The 19,524-nt window shown below is 33.6% G+C and overlaps 1 long non-coding RNA gene across 1 annotated transcript; it reads right to left on the minus strand.

Moving 5' to 3' along the window:
* Window positions 1-3,384: 3,384 nt before the first annotated feature.
* Window positions 3,385-18,962, minus strand: LOC144339550 (uncharacterized). The gene is made up of 2 exons (XR_013414598.1): window positions 18,870-18,962; window positions 3,385-6,188 (listed from the first exon to the last, which is right to left on the minus strand). It is a non-coding gene; the product is annotated as an uncharacterized LOC144339550 (long non-coding RNA).
* Between the last annotated feature and the right edge of the window lie 562 nt (window positions 18,963-19,524).

Here is a 19,524-nt window from a genome sequence, read left to right on the forward strand (position 1 = left end):
GTGCACAATGTGCAGGTTTGTTACATATGTATACATGTGCCACGTTGATGTGCTGCACCCATTAACTCGTCATTTACATTAAGTATATCTCCTAATGCTATCCCTCCCCACTACCCCCTCCCCACAATAGGACCTGGTGTGTGTGATGTTCCCCTTCCTGTGTCCAAGTGATCTCATTGTTCAATTCCCACCTATGAGTGAGAACATGCGGTATTTGGTTTGTTATTTTCTGTCTTACATCTGAATAGTTTCAGAAAATTTTATTTTTATTCTTGTAAAATGACATATTGATTTAATCTGTAATCAAACATAATATATGGATAAGATTTCTCCCTCAAATTTGTTAATAGTTTTAATATTTTTGAGAGTCTTTATGTGATAATAAAATTTATTACCTGAAACTCTAATTATGCCTTTTGAACTCTTATTTATAAGTGTCTTATGTCTGCTAACTTTCATTCGTTTTGAACAATTCTTTCCAGTGGCTCATGCCTGTAATCCCAGCACTTTGGGAGGCCGAGGAGGGCGGATCACGTAAGGTCAGTAGTTTGAGACCAGCCTGGCCAACATGGTGAAACCTGTCTCTACTAAAAACACAAAAATTAGCTGGGCACGGTAGTGGGCGCCTATAGTCCCAGCTACTTGGGAGGCTGAAGCAGGAGAATTGCTTAAACCCAGGAGGTGGATGTTGCAGTGAGCCGAGATCGCACCACTGCACTTCAGCCTGGGTGACAGAGTGAGATTTGTCTCAAAAAAAAAAAAAAAAAGAATCGTTTCATAATTTTATTTTCTATTGATAGGAGCACTAATGGTCTTTAGCTTTTTCTCATGCTTTTAAAAAAACATATTTTTATTATCAGTATAAATTCTCTCTATATATTTACCTTATTACAAAATAAAATTTTAATATTTAAGGTTCATTATCCCTGAAAACAGACAAAATACCAAGTGTTAGTATATTTTCTGTCTTCTTGTCAATTTTTTAAACATATGTTTTCTTCCTTAAGCAATAACTAGTATATATGAATTTCACTAAACTAATCAACCACTTAATTACTGTCATTTTTTATTATTTCTTTTAGATCTGAAAAAATGTTTTTAATATGTTTTGCTTATAAAACAGATAAAAATGTAATGCTTGTCATAAGGAAAACATATATTCATTAGATATTAACTTATTAATAAGGAATAACCAGCAAATTAATCTAAAGACAGTTTATATTTTGTGTTTCCTATAATAAGAGAGAGTGCTTAAAATTTCCATATAAATATGTTTTCACCTACGTTTTAAGTCAGGAGTAGGCAAACTTCTTTTTTAAGGGTAAGATAGTATATGTTTCAGACTTCTGGTCCTTATAGTCTCTTTTGCAACGACTTAACTCTGACATTGTAGCACAAAAGCAGCCATAGGAAATATATAAATAAATAAATTTCTGTAGTAGTTTCTTTAAAAAAGCAGATGACAAACTTATGAACCAGAGTTTGCCAAACTGTTCTTGGTTATTAATACATAAATGGATAAAATTAGTAGGCAGATTGAAGTTTCCTAATATGATACCAAACTATTAATAAATGTCATCATTTCTATTGCTAAAATTTGATATTCAAATCATAATAAAATCCCATCTAACATAACATTAGATGCTTTAATATTCATTTATATAAGCATTGACCAATAAATTGTTTTGTGTTTTATTTGTTTATGCAAATTCAAGAGTAGACAAAAAGTGTCAAAAATTAAATAAAGTTGTTTAGGGGCATATGGAACAATATCATATTCTAACATAAATGTAGTTTATGAAATAGTGAGAATAAGTAGGATATATATTGTGGAGACAATATTTGGAAAAATAATGACTGCAATTTTTACAAATGTGGTGATGGATACAAATTTACAGATCCAAGAAGTCTAACAAAACCTAATAGAGTTTAAACTAAGAAAATGAAAATCACTGAGGCTTATCATCAAACCACTATTAAACCCAAATAAAGAGAAAATCAAGATAAATATTAAAAGCAACCAGAGAAAAACAGCACATTATATCTAGAAGAATATCAGTTTTCATGATTATTGATTCTTATCAGAAATAATGAAATTCTGAAGACAGTGGAACAACATATTCTTAAAGTGCCACAAAAATCGATTTCTACATCCACTAAGAATATCTTTTGAAAATGAAATTGAGATAAAGATATTTTTAGATAAAAGAAACAAAGTAATCTTTTGTCAGAAAACCTTTACTGTGAATGACCTTAAAATAAAGGACAATAATATGAAATGGAAACGTTTTAATCTGAAAAAATAAATAAAATTAAAGGCAAATTTGTGAATAAAATAATATATTTTTATCTTAATAATTTTAACAACATTTGATTGTTTAAAGGCAGAATAAAAATGCCTTATGGAGCCTAAAACGTAGGTATTTATGAGATATATATACATATGTATATATCTCCTAAGTATATATGAGATATATGTATCTTATAAGATTGTAAGATATATAATATATAATATATGATATATATTATGTGTATGTATATATTGTTTTTAAAAGCAGAATAAAAATGCCTTGTGGAGCTTAAAACTTATGTACTTATGATATCTATGTATCTCATAAGTATATATGAGTATATAAATATCTCATATATATCTCATAAGTATATGATATATATATTTCATAAGTATATATACATACACAAATATCTTACATTTAGAATATGAAAGATTGGAAGGGGATGAATTATTATGTATAAGTACAAGATTTATATATTTTTTATCAGGCATTAAAATGTTATTCTTAGTAGATTATCAAACTTGATGGAGTTATATTTTAATCCCTAGTATATCCACTAAAAATGTATGCAAATAAATTCATCTAAAAAATTATTGTATAACCTAAAATGAAAATCTAAAAATATTCAAGTTGCCAGGCGCGGTGGCTCACGCCTGTAATCCCAGCACTTTAGGAGGCCGAGGAGGGTGGAACACGACGTCAGGAGATCGAGACCATCCTGGCTAACATGGTGAAACCTCGTCTCTACGAAAAATGTAAAAAAAAAAAAAAAAAAAAAACTACCCGGGCGAGGTGGCGGTGCCTGTAGTCCCAGCTACTCCGCAGGCTGAGGCAGGAGAATGGCGGGAACCCGGGAGGCGGAGCTTGCAGGGCACCGAGATCTGGCCACTGCACTCCAGCCTGGGCAACAGAGTGAGATTCTGTCTCAAAAAAAAAAAAAAAAAAAAAAAAAAAAAAAAAAATTCAAGTCATCCCAAAAAGGGAAGAAAACAAGCATAGAAATAATAAGATGATATACATAAATTAAAATTCTAGGATTCTATTCAAACTAATTGATTGGCATTAAATATTAATGAATTTAATACCCTAATTAAATTGAAGATATTTAATCTTTAATGTTTATGATGCATTACTTACAAAGTGGAGAAAAATACTTTGACAAATGATATATTTTAAGTAAATAGACATAGATATGTTGAAGTTAATTATATAGAAAAAAACATCATGCCAAAGGAAAAAAAAAGAATAAATAGGCTATGTTTTCTACATTCCTATAAAAAAGTAGATATCATGATAAATATAATGAAAAGAGATAAATAGAAATATTTCATAATAATACAAGATTATTCAGAAAATAAAAAACTTGAAAATGTTTATGTACAGAAGAGCTTTCAAATACATAAAACAAAATTGATAAGCATAGAAAGAGAAGTAGAATATATCATAAGCAGAATGTGTGATAGTAAATTTATCTTTCAGAAACTGACAAAAGCAACTAGAAAAAAACCAACAATGATGTAGACTTGAAAAAATCCTCCCAATGACTTTGAATTAATTGTAATATAGAACACTGAATTTAACAACTTCGTAATATGAATTATTTTCAACTGTACTTGTCACATGTACCAAAATATACTATTTGATGGTACTTAAAACACGTTAAATAACTTAAAAGTTCTTATATTATACAAAATTAGTTTTGTAAGAAAATATACTTAGTCAGTAGTCAATAACCTATATTTAAAAATACAAACTCTGGGATGTTTAAGAATACATTTACAAATGATTCAAGATCAAAGAAGAATCACACATGCACACAAACAGCAAAAAAATACCTTGTACTAGAAATTAGAGCATACCAAAAACAGTGTGATACTGCCACAAAAATAGTTGGAGATGAATCCATAGCTGTACATTTTATACAAGAAGAAAATGAAAGCCTAAGTAATTGCTTATGGTTCCAAAATAAGCTAAAAAAAGAGTAAGATGAAATGAAGTAATAATAATTGGGTGAATGAACAAAATACAGAAGTGATATCAATGGCAAAAACATAGAGTATTAGTAAAGCCAAAGTTGGTCATTTTAAAATATCCACAAAATTGATAGTGCTTTAGCTCAGCTATTAAATTTAAAAAACACCAAAAAAGCACAAATCAGCATCTTTGACTGAAAGCATGACTATCACCACAGATAATACATAAATAAATAATAAGGGGATATTAATAACAACTTTGTTTTGATAGACTTGAACATGTTGATAAAATAAATACACTTCTTGAAAAGTACAACTATCAAAAAAGGCATGAAGTAAAACAGAAAACTTGACAGCCTATAGCTACTAATTAAATTATTAGTTATAAAATATATTTCATAAAGACACCTCCAAGGTAAAATTATTTCATTGGTGAATATAATCAAAATCTCAAAAATCAGATCATCAGAGTCTTACATGATCCTTTAAATAGAGAAGAAAAACACATTTTCCCACTTCTTTGCTAATGCCTAACACTAAACTATGATAATAAAATTACCCCCAAAAAGGAAAGAAAAAGAACATATAAACAATGATGTCATCCTTAAACACAAACACAACAATCATTAACAAATTACTGGCAAATCGTATCCATCAATATAGAAAATGTTCACATATCACGGTAGCCTATGTTTAGCTCAGGTCTGATTAATTTTAAAATCAATCTATTTAATTCTTGTTATTAATAGAATAGAATAGAAAAGCACTCGATCATTCCAATAGATGCAGAAAAGGCATTATTCAAATTTACAATGTTAATAACATAAACAGTCTCAGCATCCTAAGAATATAAAGAAATTGTTTAAGCCATGTAAACAGCATGTAAGTAAATCTAAAACTGACATCATATCCAATGGTGAAATATTGAAGATTTTCCAAATATATTTTGGAAAAAGTCAAGAATCCCTAATCTCACCACTTCAGTTCAATATTGCAACAAAGGTTGTTGCAGTAAGGTAAGGAAAATAAATAAAAAGCTACTTATCAATTACTTCATTATTTACATATAAAATCTCTAGGAATCTACATAATAACTTAGAAATTTTATTTTTGCACACTAAAAGGAAACAAAAAGAGAAAAAAATGAATAATTTAGTTAATATTAACATGAAAAAACAAAAACTCCTTAGAGATACTTTTAATAAAATGTGTAGGTAATGTATAAACTGCAAATTACAAAATATTCTTGACAGACATTGAAGAAAAAAAATGGAGCTGTATATGATTTTCGTGAATCAGTAAATTTAATATATTAAGGTTATCCATTTTGGAAAAATTGTTTTAAACATTCAATGTAATTCCAAATCTAATCCTGGCAGATATTGTGTAAAAAACTGACAAACTCATATGAATGTACAGATGATGTAGAATAATTAACACGTTCCTGAAAAGGAACAACAAATTGCAGGATGTGTACTACTTAACTCTACGACTTACTGTAAAGCTATAGTAATCAAGGCAGTGGAAATGTTGCAGCTTCTTCACTTCTGTAGTTTGTAGTTTGGTGGGCAGGAAGAAGTGTTACAGTATTGTAGCTTCTTCACTTCCATAGTTTGGCGAGTGAGAGGGAGTGTTTAGGCTCTTTCACTTCTGTAGTTTGAGAAGTTCCAAGTTCTTTTCCCACTGTCGCAGCTTTTTTGTTCTCATAGTTTGGTAAGCAGAAGGGAGTGGCATCCAGTAGGTTTTTCACTCCAGTAGTTCAGCTAGGGTGTTACAAGTCTTTTTATTCCTGCTGTCTGTGGTTTGATAAATGGGAGAGTGCGGCACACAGTGGCTTTTTTCACTTCTGTAGATCAGCAAGTGGTAAAGAGTGTTACAGCTCTTTTTGTTCCTACCATTCAGTGGGTTCCGGGGTCTTGTCCTGTAACCAAGAGAAATGAGGTATGCAGACACCAGCAAGTAAAGCAGAGAATAATTTTATTGAGTAACAGAATGAAAGCTCTTAGCTGCAAGAGGGGCTCTGAAAGTAGGTAGCTGTCTGTGAGGCTGAGTCCAGGGTTTTTATAGACTTAGGACTGGGGAGTTCATGCTTATTGGTCCATGGGTGGTCTTGGAGAAAGTACCATCTGATTGGTTAGAAGGCATTATCCAGAAGGAACCAATCAAGGAAGGGGGAATATGGGATAGAAGTTCTCCCTCTGGTCATGGCCTCTATCTGGAGCTGCCAGTTCAGTTTTCAGGCTTTAGGTTGTCTTCGGCTTGAAGGTTGGGTTTGACTGGGGGCCAATCCATGTCTACCTAGAAATTTCTCTCTCCTGTCACTATCATCATGACTGAGAGGAATGAGGTACACAGACATCAGAAAGAGTAGAATTTTATGAAGTGACAGAAAGAAAGCTCACAGCAGTGAGAGGGGAAGCATAAGTGGGTTGGTGGCTGTAAGAATGATTCTTGGGTTTTTACGGTCTTAGAATGGAGAAATGCATGCTGATGGGTCCATGCATAGGCAGAAGTGAGGCTGGGACCCACCTGAAATGAGAATTTCTAGGATAGGAACAAGCTTTAGAGAGGACCTGGATAGGGAGGACTGGATAGACCAGGAGGAGCAGGACCAGAGGTAGCCCACTCCCACACTGGAGACACCTCTGGAGTTTGCTTCCCTAGTTCCTTTGTTCCAATCTAGATTTTATTCATGGAAGTCTTGCCATGTCATAGGATCAGAATAAGGTCCTTAAGGTGTCTTGCTGAGGCTACACCTTGGTGTTACCTGAAGGCTCCTGGACCAGCTCCAGTCCCAGAAAGTCCAAAGGGTTGTCCTTGCAGCCACTCCTGAGATGACTTCCAGGAGAGCTGGATCAATCCTACAACATCAGCAAAGGTCTAGATTACACTGAAGGCCAAGGAAAGCCTGAACCTATGGGACCTCAGACCATTTGCCTTCACATCTACAGAAAGGTCCAGTTGCAAGATAATAGTAAAATTGGTACTTCCCTCCAGAGACCAACTTTCCCCATCCTGCAAATTATAATCCAGCCAGGCCCATTTTCAAAAGAATGAAAGAAAATTTTTCTTTAGAGTCTGAGGGTCAAAGGAGTTCCAGTGATTCAGGATGCACTCCAGGGGATTGCTGGCTGCAGGTGGTTTGTTACCCATCTTTATTATCTTGAATTTAAGGCATCTTTAGAATTTCAGTAACTGGTACTGACACCATGGATGGGCTTATGGCATTCATGTCATGCCATGGATGCAAGCATGACCTCCACCCATGAAGCAGGAATGCCTGATTGGCAGGAATCATCATGCTTACCCTCACTGTTCCCTAGCCTTTCACTGTTGACTGCCTCTGGATCCTTCAGATCTAGTTTCCCTTCTAGGGCTCCAGACTGAAGCTTGGAAAACACATTGAAGTAATAGGATTTGGTCAAGGAACTCTAACAGAGGGAGCATCCTTAAATCTTTCAAAACATCCCTCAACTGATAGTTGATCGACAGCGCCAGATCATATCACCTGAGGAAACTGGAGCGGTTGACTCCCAGACACAGTCCCCTTCTCCTGCCGAGAAATGATTCTAACTGAAGACAAGAGAGGTACCTTAGGAGGGAGTATGGATCCATTAAATTAGTTCCCAGTGGCCCTCATCAAATTGCAGCCAACAACTGGCAGGGCATGTGCACTGTTGCTTCCCTATTACAAGCAGATTTTTTCCATTCACAAATGGGGCAAGCTGTAGGACCCACACAAGCTGATTTTAATAAGACCAGCAGACAAGCGACTTCGATTTTCAGGAATAAGGCAGATTAGGCACTCAAAGGGAAGAGTCCACTTGCCATCCGTTCCAATTTATCCAAGGGATTCTGCAGTTATTGAGAGAGTCTGAAATGTTAGTGTGAAGCTGAGGGACCAGATCCTCTTTAGGCAGAAGGCAGAGAGAGGTCCGCAAGGACTGGGGGCCCAGCCTAACAAAATGGCCCCAAAAGAACAATTTTTTTTGCATATATTGACTCCCCTGTTTGCTGCACTCTGTTGACTCCTGACAAGTTGGAAAAACAACTATAATGCAGAGAATGAAATGTTGTCTAGGGCAAAATAGCCTCCTATTGTTTGCCAGTGGGTTTCTTCAACAGAGGAAAAAAAAACTCTTTAAATCTTTGTATTCCCTTGTTTCTAGAAATAAATAAAAACCACATTGTTCTGAGTTACACTCCTGATGACTAAGCCAAGTACTCATTCTGCCCAGTAATACTATCTCTTTGGGGTAGCAAAACCGCTCGTAAAGTTGTATATAAGGACGGGTTAGCAGCCATGACAGTCTCAAAAGAAAATATGATGGGAAAGACTGGAAACCTTTAAACAACACACGAATGAACCTTTGGTGACTGGAGCTGGTCCAGGAGTCTTCAGGTAACACCAAGAATGTACCCTCAGCAAGATACCTTAAGGACCTTGTTCTGATCCTATGGCATGGCAAGACTTCCATGAAGGTTAACTAGATTGGAACAATGCCAGCATTCCCAACACCTAAAGGTGAAGGGTTATTAACAAAGTTCTGCCCGGCAAGCCTGTTACCTGTGTGTTGTAGACCAGCAGCCACACAATTCACCCTTAATTAACTGACAGAAGCTCAGTGCTCCATCTGTTCTAGAAAAATATCTGAGGACAAGCAGCTGTGGAATTGAAAGTAAAGAGTCATAGGGTCCCTCTTACTCAGCCTTCCACTGATTCTGGAGGAGTCCCCAAGAAATGTCTTCCTTCTCAAAGTTCAGGAGGTGGGAGGGAGTGTTACTGCTCTTTCATTCCCGCAGTTCGGAAAGTTCCAAGTTCTTGTCTCACAACCAACTGGAATGAGTTACATGGTCACTAGAGTGTGGGTAAGGCAGAGTATAATTTTACTGAGGGACAGAGAGAAAGCTCTCAGCAGTGAGAGGGATCCTGAAAGTGAGTTATCAGCTGTGAGACTGAATCCAGGTTTTTATGGATTTAGAATGAGGAGATTCGTGCTGATTGATTTCTGGGTGGGCTTGGAAAAGGTACCATTCAGAAAGAGGTATGGTGATGTGGAGAACAAATCAGGGGCTGAAGTGAAGGCTTGGCCTGGGACCAATCAGGGGCTGAGCACACTGAACATAAAAAGGAAGTTTTCACTCTGGTCTATGGACTCGATCCGGAATTGCTAGTTTGGTGTTCATGCTTCAGACTGTCCTTGGCTTGAAGGTTGAGTTCCACTGGGGACTCCTCGCTGTCTGCCTAGGAATTTGTCTGCCTCCTATCACTACCAGTACTGGCATAAGAACCAACACATAGAAACACACACACACACACACACACACACACACACACACACACACACACTAGCACAGAAATAGACTAATACCTACACAGTCATCTGATTTTCAAAAAATGGAAAATATATTTTAAAAAGTAAAGTATTAAATATAGTCAGTGTGGGAAAGGAAAGTCTTCAAACAAATGATCTCAGAAAAACTGGATATCCATATATGTGGAGACAAAAAAGTGCCTAATTATTGACTTGTATCAAACACAACATTAACTTGAGATGGATAATACACCTGAACAGAAAAGTAAAAAATGTTTGGGAGAAAACGTAAGAGAATTATTTTGTGATTTGAGATTAAGCTAATGTTTACTAGAAAGAAAGAGAAAGAAAAGAATATAATTTAAAATAACGAAATAGATGAATCATTAGAAATGTAAAAATATCTGCTTATCAAAAGACATTAAAATAACAAACATTGTAACCAAGTTATTCATTGACTATTCTGTCTAATGGAAAATATAGGCTGAAATTTTAGAACATCTTGGAAGTAATTATAAAAACTAAACACCTGAAAATTATGGGATAACAAACATAGCTAGAAGAAAAAATTGATAGATCAGGAAAATAGATTAATAAAACAAAAATTACAAAGAAATTAAACATACAGTGAATAAAACCAAGAAAGAACAACTTTAAACCAATAGTGAAGAACTGTCTAAAATCCAAAAATCCTTTAATAAAGATTAATTGAATAAACTATAGTATATTCGCCCAATGTAATACTCTGGAGTTTAGAAAAGAATGAAGACAAGCTATATATGTAACAAATTTCTGGGATAAAGTATAAAGTGAAGTGGATACTATTGTTACCGGTGTGTTTTCATTTATCAAAGAATGGATGGATGAGATAATACATGCATAAATGTGTGTGTGTTTTATTTAAAAACAAATCTGCAAACAAATCAAAATAAAAGGATAAATCAAAATTCAAATAGAATTGTGTGTGTGTGTGTGTGTGAGAGAGAGAGACAGAGAGAGAGAGAGAGAGAGACAGAGAGAGAGGAAAAGAGAAAAAAAAAAAGCAACTTAAACAGAGCAAGAAGAAAAATAAATAAATAAAGGCTGGGCATGGTGGCTCATGCAGGAAATCCCAGCACTTTGAGAGGCCGAGGTGGGAGGATTACGTGAGGTAGAGAGTTCAAGACAGGCCTGGCCAACATGGTGAAACTCTGTCTCTATAAAAAATACAAAAATTAGCCAGGCGTGATGGCAGGCACCTGTAATCCCAGTTACTCGGGAGGCTGAGGCATGAGAATCGTTTGAACCCTGAATGTGGAGGTTGCAGTGAGCTGAGATCGTACCACTGCCCTCCAGCCTCTGCAACACAGCGAGACTCTGTCCTCTGTATCGGAAAAAAAAAAAAAAAAAGGTGGACTTTTATGGAATTAACTTTAGACATATGAACATGCATTCTATAATTATAAAACAAAATATATTAAAAAATTAAATCTTTAAAAATGGAGCAAAATACAAGTTTAACTGTAGCAAGTTGTTTTCATAGTGCAGTAGAGAGTCTTTATCTCAGTGATTTTGAAATACTAATCTGATTGATGGAATATGTCTTAAAAAGAAGAAGAAGATTAAAAACAAACATACAAACAAACAAAAAACCTGTTTTGGCCAGGCCCGGTGGCTCATGCCTGTAATCCCAGCACTTTGCGAGGCCAAGGTGGATGGATCACCTGAAGTCAGGAGTTTGAGACCAGCCTGACCAACATGGAGAAACCCCGTCTCTACTAAAAACACAAAATTAGCTGGGCATGATAGCACACGCCTGTAATCCTAGCTAATAGAGAGGCTGAGGCAGGAGAATCACTTGAACCCAGGAGGCAGTGGTTGCGTTGAGCTGTGGTTGCACCATTACACTCCAACCTGGGCAACAAGAGTGAAACTCTGTCTCAAAAAAGTAAACACACAAACAAACAAAAACCAAAACAACAACACAAAAGAACCCTGTTGTTTTCTAATCATATTGTTATTAGTAGTGCTGGTATTGTTTCCTGAAACTGGCACGTAGGTTAAAGCAAGCCATAAATTAAGACAACTTTGTTATTAATCAAGGTTGTAAGTATCAATGGCACGGACATACAAAATCAAATAAGAGAAAATCCAGAAGCTTAGATATGATCTAGAAAAAACAGAATGAATGTATATATTTTATCACTAAAATATATATATATGTGTCTTTTTTAGGTTTATGTCCTGAAAGAGAATAGAAATTATGATGAATTTAATAGCAGTGAGATTAATGTCCTCTGATTTTCTCACTAGTAAGGATGAAGATTTCTAGAAGAAATAGCTGATTCCAGTTATATGATAAAAAATAATACAAATATTTTATCATACCAGAAATAAGAAAATTGTCAAAGATTAAAGGTCATGTCAAGAACACTTAAAAGCTATCCTGCATTTGCTCCCATTGCCCAGATATAGGGCAACATAGGAGCATCAATAAGCATCACCGTCATAAAGTATTGAAACATTAAATATATTTGAATCCAGGAGATTATGTTAGTCAAAAATGCGTGTAAGGAGAACAACTCTGTATTCTAAATACAGTCATGTGCCGCATAACAACGTTTTGGTCAAAGACAAACTGTACACACCACAGTGGTCCCATAAAATTATAAGGGAGCTAAAAAGTTTCTATCACCCAATGATGTCGTAGCCTTTGTAAAGTGATAGTGTAATGCTTTACAGATGTGTTTGTGGTGATGCTGGTGTAAACACACTTACTGCACTGCCACTTGTATAAAAGTACAGCATGTACAGTTATGCATGGTACATAAAACTTGATAATGATAGTAAACAAGCATGTTACTGGTTTATGTATTTACTATACTAAGTGTCTTGTTATTATTTTCATGTAGTAATTCTACATAATTGTTAAAAACTTTAAAATAGCCTCGGGCAGGTCCTTCAGGAGGTGTTTTAGAGGAATCATTGTTATCATAGGAAATGACAGCTCCATGCATATTACTGCACCTGAAGAACTTCCAGTGGGACAAGACATGGAGATAGAAGACAACGACATTTATTACTCTGACCCGGCGCAGGGCTAGGCTACTATGTGTGTTTATGTCTTAGTTTTTAACTAAATGTTTATAAAGTTGAAAACATTAAACATTGCCTAAAGCTTAGAGATTCTGAATATAAAAATAAATAATTTTGTACGGCAGTATGATGTATTTGTGTTCTAAGCTAAGCATTATTACAGGAGTCAAAAAGTTTTAAAATGAAAATGTTTGTAAAGTGAAATGTTACAGTAAACTACGGCTAAATTATTATCAAGAAAATAAATTTTTAAAATAAATTTAGTGTAGCCCAAATGTACAATGTTTATATAAAGTCTACGGTAGTACATGGTAATGTCCTGGACCTTCACATTTACTCACTGACTCACCCAGGGCAACATCTAGTCCTGTAAGTTTCAATTATGATAAGTGCCCTATATTGGTGCACCATTTTTAATCTTTTGTACCATATTTTTACTGTAACTTTTTTATGTTTAGGTATGTTTTGGTTCACAAATAATTACCATTGTGTTACAGTTGCCTACAGTATTCAGTACCATAACATGCTGTACAGGTTTGTAGCCTAGAAGTAATAGGCTATCCCATATAGACTAGGTTTGTAACATGCTGTACCAGCTAGGTTTGTGAAAGTACAGTCTAGGATGTGCACATGACAAAATTGCCTAATGATGCACTCCTCAGAACACATCCCCATCATTAAGCAACACATGTTTGTACTGGCCAATGAAGAAAAATAATCGACCTTTTACTCTGCTTTCCATGTAGAAACTCTGCCTCAGAATAGCCAAATAATTCTTAAGGGGACATTGCTCTTAACGGTGTTCCAGTTAAAAAAAAAATAATGCTAGAATTAGAAATTCAACATTTTGCATTCCATAATGAAATAATGAATCTGGGCAGTTAAGTTCCTTATTTCATTCCAGAATATAAAATATAATGGTCACCATTTATGTGCTTCCTGATGGAAACCTACACCACCTCTGAAGGTATCTTGGGGGTGAGGGGACAGAATCAGATCAACACATCAGAGTTAACATCAGTTTAATGAAATTTCAGGTGACAGAGCAACATGTTGAATGAAAGTGCGAAGGACTACTTAGTAAAATTATAGCTCAACAGAAGGTATAGCTTTCTTTCTTCAGCAAACATGTAAAATAATCAGAATGGAGAGAGGGACAATTATAGATTTTTTTTAAGTTTTAGAGAAGTATAAATGGCAAGATAATAGCTTTTTGTTACTGTTGTTCCGGATTGAAACAAATTGTTATAACAGTGGATATAAGACAACTCTAGAAAGGCAAATACTGACTGGGTAGTTAATACTAGAATTTTTAACATTTTAGACGTGGCAGTGGTTTGGGGTCCATGCACATTTGAGTCTCTATTGTAAAAATAACGTACTGAGAAATTTTCTCTAGATAAACACTAACTGATGTTGATGACCTCCAGAGTCAAGCCTTACATTTAAGTAAATTTCTAAGTTAGGTTGGAAATAAGTTTAGATTTATTAACTAAAGTTTTGGATTTTTCATAACAATATAATGATTTCCAGATATTTAGGAAGAGAATGGAGAGATAAATAGATAGACAGAAAGACAGATAGATGACAGATAGATAGATAAACATAGACCAGTAAGTATAGGTAGATACATACATACACACACACACACACACACACACACACACACACACACACACACATACACACACACAGATGCAGACATGTAGCTGATGCATTGATGTATAAATAAATGGGTGGATAAATGAATATTGGATGGTGAGAGAAAGAGAGAAAGATACAGGGGGAAATGAAGGTAAGGGAAGGAGATGAGAAAGAAGGGGAGGAGAGGGTAGGGAAAACAGAGCATATAGAGATACAAACACAGGAGTACACATACACTACCCAATGCCCTTATGGTTATCATAAAATAATTTTCTATTTTTATAAATGATTTAATTTCTCGCAGTCCCTTTTTACCTTTCCATATTGCTACAAGCATAACCCCAAAGGGGAAATAGCAAGAATGTAGACATTTAGTCAAATTGTTCTTTTAGTAGCTAGGTTAAATGATTGCAGCTGCTCTGTAAATAATCAAACAATTATATGTAGGTTTAGTGTAAATATTTGATAGGTGAATGGAATAATCTTTATTGAAGCTATACAATGCATAGAATTATAGTATAAAATAAAAAATATAGTATAAAAATAAAAAACTGTATGAAATATGATGAAATATGGATAACTGAATGATGGAGAATGGTGATGGAATATCACCTATATAAAATGTATTCAAACTAGGAAGTACTGGACAATTAATTTAATGAGAACATAGTTATTGTGTGCTCTGAGAGGGTTCTCTGGAGTGTTTAAATGAGAAAATCTAACTTCATAGGTATGTAAAAAGATATAAGATTACCATTATTTACTTTTTTCTTTGGTTTGTAACATTTTTATATTACCTTGGAACATCACAGTTCAACTAATAATTTCTTAAGCAAAATGAGTTATGCAAGCTATAAGTTGTTTGATCACATTGTAAAGCTAAATATTGTCTGGTAGAAAATTCTGTCTTAGTTATCATATAATTGTTTGCAAAATTATGAAAAAGTTAGTGGTACTTAACAGATGAAAACCTGAAAATTATTTAATGAACAGCAACAAGAAAGGAGCATGTATTACTTTAATGTGTTAAATCATTTTTTAAGGAATTGTGGTATGATTAAAAAAAACAAGATTTAACAGTAAATTATTTATTTTTCTTATATCTGTTCTTTTGCTATTCAAAATGTGTTTCAACTTTAAAAAATGTATCTATGAAGTATATAGCTATAAACTCAAATGATTCTATTTCACAAATTAAAAAAAATTGAGTACAAATTCAATTAAAGCGTTGTCGGATTTTTAAAAAACTAGTCTGTGTCATATTCTTTCTTTGTATAGATATACTGCCCTTCTCCTACCTTCTAAAAAGTGCATAATAATGTATTCATTCATTACATTAAAATGAGTTGTATTTTAAGAAATGTTTGGCATTTTCATGACACTTGATAGCTAACTATTCATATGGAGTGAAAGCCATAGGCCAATTTATTATTCCTTTTATAATTTGTATTTGCCATATTATCTGAAGACAACTTAATTGTAGCTCTATGACTTAATTCTACTATTCATCATTCATTACACAATGTAAATAGATGCCTATAATTCTTTCCTTTTTCAAATGTAGAGGGTGTTCAAACTTTTTATAATTGGGGTCATGTGCTGAGAATCAGTTGGTTTTACTTTGTATACTATTCCCAGTATGAAATGCAAAATCTATGTAATTTTGCATTGATCTTTACATTATCTATTATATTATAGAAAGTTGCAATTTTTTAATGTTACAGAAGTTAACACTTTAAGCTTAAGGTTCCAATGCAAAATAAATTCTAAGTCTCATTAAAGAACATACTGCTATACCTTACATTTTCCTGAATATTTGTGACAAAACATTATGTATGGACTGAATAAACTGAAGACTTAAATCAGCATCTCTTATAAGATTTAAATATATGTCTGTAGGACCAGTGTGGGAAAATATAAGAACACCTTTTAGATTTTACACTATGGGCATTCCTTCTGAAGTATAGATCTTCTTTTACAGGGGATCTGCAACACTTTTGTCTGCTTCTCACAGGAGACCTATGTGAATCTTTGATGAAACCTCCCTCTCTCTCTTTCTTTTTTCTCCTTCCTTTCCTATGAAATTATAGTACATTCAATTTTGATGCCAAGTAAAATTATTTTCCGACTCTTTAAACAACAAGAACTCTGTAAATTTAGAAAAGGGACATATTGCACACTTTTAAAAGTAGAGACAGACATGATATTCCCTCGAGTTTTACTAAATCTTTTCTTATCTCTGAATGCCTGTCTTCATCCATCTATATTAAAATAGGTCTGTTTTTATATATCCCCTCGTGGTTTCCTGTCTGGATTTTTAAAATAAACTGAACATATACTTTAGATATATCAATCTTGTTTTACCTTTTCTTTCTTTAATGTTGTGAAATCAGAGGTGTTATCCTCCATTTTTAAATTCCATGGATTTCAAGGCATTGTTAGGCCTGAGAATAGAGCAATATATTCATTAATTTAGAAAAATATTTTTACTCCTCAAATTTCAAGAACATGGTATGTATTTCAAAATCCTGTTGAATAGTTCTACATAGCTCTTATTAGAAACTAAATATGGTATGCTTGTAAGAACTTTTATCAGCCCCAGTAGTCTTATCTTTCCTAAGGGAGTTAGCTTAATACAATGGCCCTCTCCCACCATTTAGCTATTGGTGTTCTAACGAAACTTTCAAGGTGGGAAGTTTGGGTCAGTATATAGTGAAATCTTTCAGACAGTGTTTGCTTTTATTTCTTTGTTTTGTAAAAACTTCCATATTTGGCTGTCTTGTGCCCTCTGGGAGTTCAACCAATATCCACGTATTTTCTTGAAGCCTTTTCTCAACTCTTACCTTTGTTATGAGAATTGTGACGTCTTTTCCATAAACTTTTTCTAATTGATTAATGTGATCAGTGCTATGTCTTTGTGTGAGCCACTTTGATTCATCTCCCTGGGACTGTATTCACATTTTTTTAAAAAAACTTTTTGTTCCCTATTTATTCTCCTGCTAAGAGCTTCTCTCTCTCTCTTTTTTTTTTTTCCTAGAATATTGAGATTCCACATTGCACATACATTTTTTTTTTCTTTTTAGCTTTTAAGAAGGTTCTTACTGAATTGTTGTTTCTATAGCAGGACTAAGAGAATCTAGTAGAATACAGAGGATTCCATGTCTTCAGGCACTCAGAGAGGAAACCAAAACTAAAAGTTATATACACTCCTATAAATTATCGCAAGTGTGAAATGCTGAGAAAAGAGTGTTTTGTATTTGTTATTATAGAATGTTGCAGATATAAATAGTCATAAAAATTACCTAGTCCAATATCTCATTTTACAAAAGAAACTGAGATACAAAGGCTAAGCTATTTGCTTAATACGATCATAAAGTAAATTCTATGAAAGAGGAAGATAATTTTAGTTATAATTTGCAAGAAAATAAACTTTAATTTCTTCTTTTCATATATTTCCAAACTTTTAAGCTTCAAAAGGATCTTCTAAAGTATTTGATATATGTCAAAGTAAATGAATACATCTATTGAATCAGCAAATGTATATCAAATGCCTATTATATAACTGACTCTATTATTTACAGTTGGAATACAATAATGGAGAAGACATAACCCCACTTTTGATTAATTACACTAAAAGCAGGTGGGATTCATGTAAAATACATATTATAACAGAAGGATGTGCATGCATTAATTCAGGAGTGAGTGATCTACTGCTTGACTCTTGGTGTCAGTGATTGTTTTTATTAATAAAATTAATAGTAAAGCATTATTGTGATAACCATCATGTTTAAGGTTTAGATTTCATTTTGTCACACATTGAAATTTCTTGGAAAATATGTAAAAGGCGTCCTTAAATATTTTAATAAACAGTGGTTTTTGTTATTAATAACAAAAATATTCAGTTCATAACACATTAAACATTGTAATTATTTTTTCTAATTTATAGAATGTATACAAATTCTTGGGATGTCTGATTTCAGCAATAATAATGAGAATTTTAATTTGTATATTTGATGCATCTTATACATAAAACATGCAAAATGTTTGGTGAGATTTGAAAACAGTTTAAGTAATCTAACTACTTTTACTTACAGACATTGAAACAGTAAAAAGTCACGTAAAGAATGTCCACTTAGCAGTCTTTCCAGATTATCTAACGTTCTTGTTTCCCACTGTGGCATATACTGACTGATGTCTATGGCACCCTAAATGTACATTAGGAATCTCCTGTCTCCTACGTACTCTGGTTTTCAACAGGTAAAAAGCATTAATCCTAAAACTGTTTATGCCATATCAGCTAGTAATTATGTGTGTGTGTGTGTATATACATTATATACATATATATGGATATATACATAATTATGGATATATACATATTTACAAATACATATACATAATTACAAACATATATATACATAATTACAAATATGGTGTGAGATTCAAGAGAATAACTAACAAAAGTTGTGACTAGAAACACATTAATCATTAATATTAGAGAAAGTGAGAAACAAACCTAGAAGGATTTACATTCAAAGGATTTACATTCAAACTCTTACAAACTTTCTTACTTGGACGTCCAGGCAGAAGGATTGGTGAAGGTCAACAGCTCACAACCAAGCTGGGCAAGAGAGTGAGTTCTTATCTCTAAAAATAGCTTGAAATATTAGCTAAACATGGTGACACAGGCCTTTCATCAAAGATATTTGGGATGCCAAGGTCGGTGGATGACTGGATTCCAGAAGTTCAAGGCTGCAATGAGCTATAATTGCACTACTACACTTCAGCCTAGGTGGTAGAGAGAAATTCTATCTCTAAAACAAAACAAAAACATTTCTTTAAATGCTTTTTATACTTCAAAAGTACCCCCCCACCCCCACCCAAGAACTGTGTATGATGCATCAGAATGTGGTATGCGAAAGCTAGGTAATGTAGAACTTGTCATAAAAGGACATTTTGAATATACACACAGACACACACACACACACACAGACACACACACAAAGTGAAATAAAATGTAGCGTGTACACACCATGATTTTGTTTAAAAGACTTTGTTCCACATATATAGGATGTGCTAAATTTTTCTGCAACCAATAACTATATTATTTGTATTTCTATTTAAGTTTCTTTAATAACACTTGTTTATTTAATAAATAATAATAATTTAAATAATGTAATAAAATACTGCTATTGTTAGGTGCAGGAAATTTGGCATTTTAAAAAT

Source organism: Macaca mulatta, chromosome 2 (assembly GCF_049350105.2).
Source record: "Macaca mulatta isolate MMU2019108-1 chromosome 2, T2T-MMU8v2.0, whole genome shotgun sequence".
Taxonomy (NCBI): domain Eukaryota; kingdom Metazoa; phylum Chordata; class Mammalia; order Primates; family Cercopithecidae; genus Macaca; species Macaca mulatta.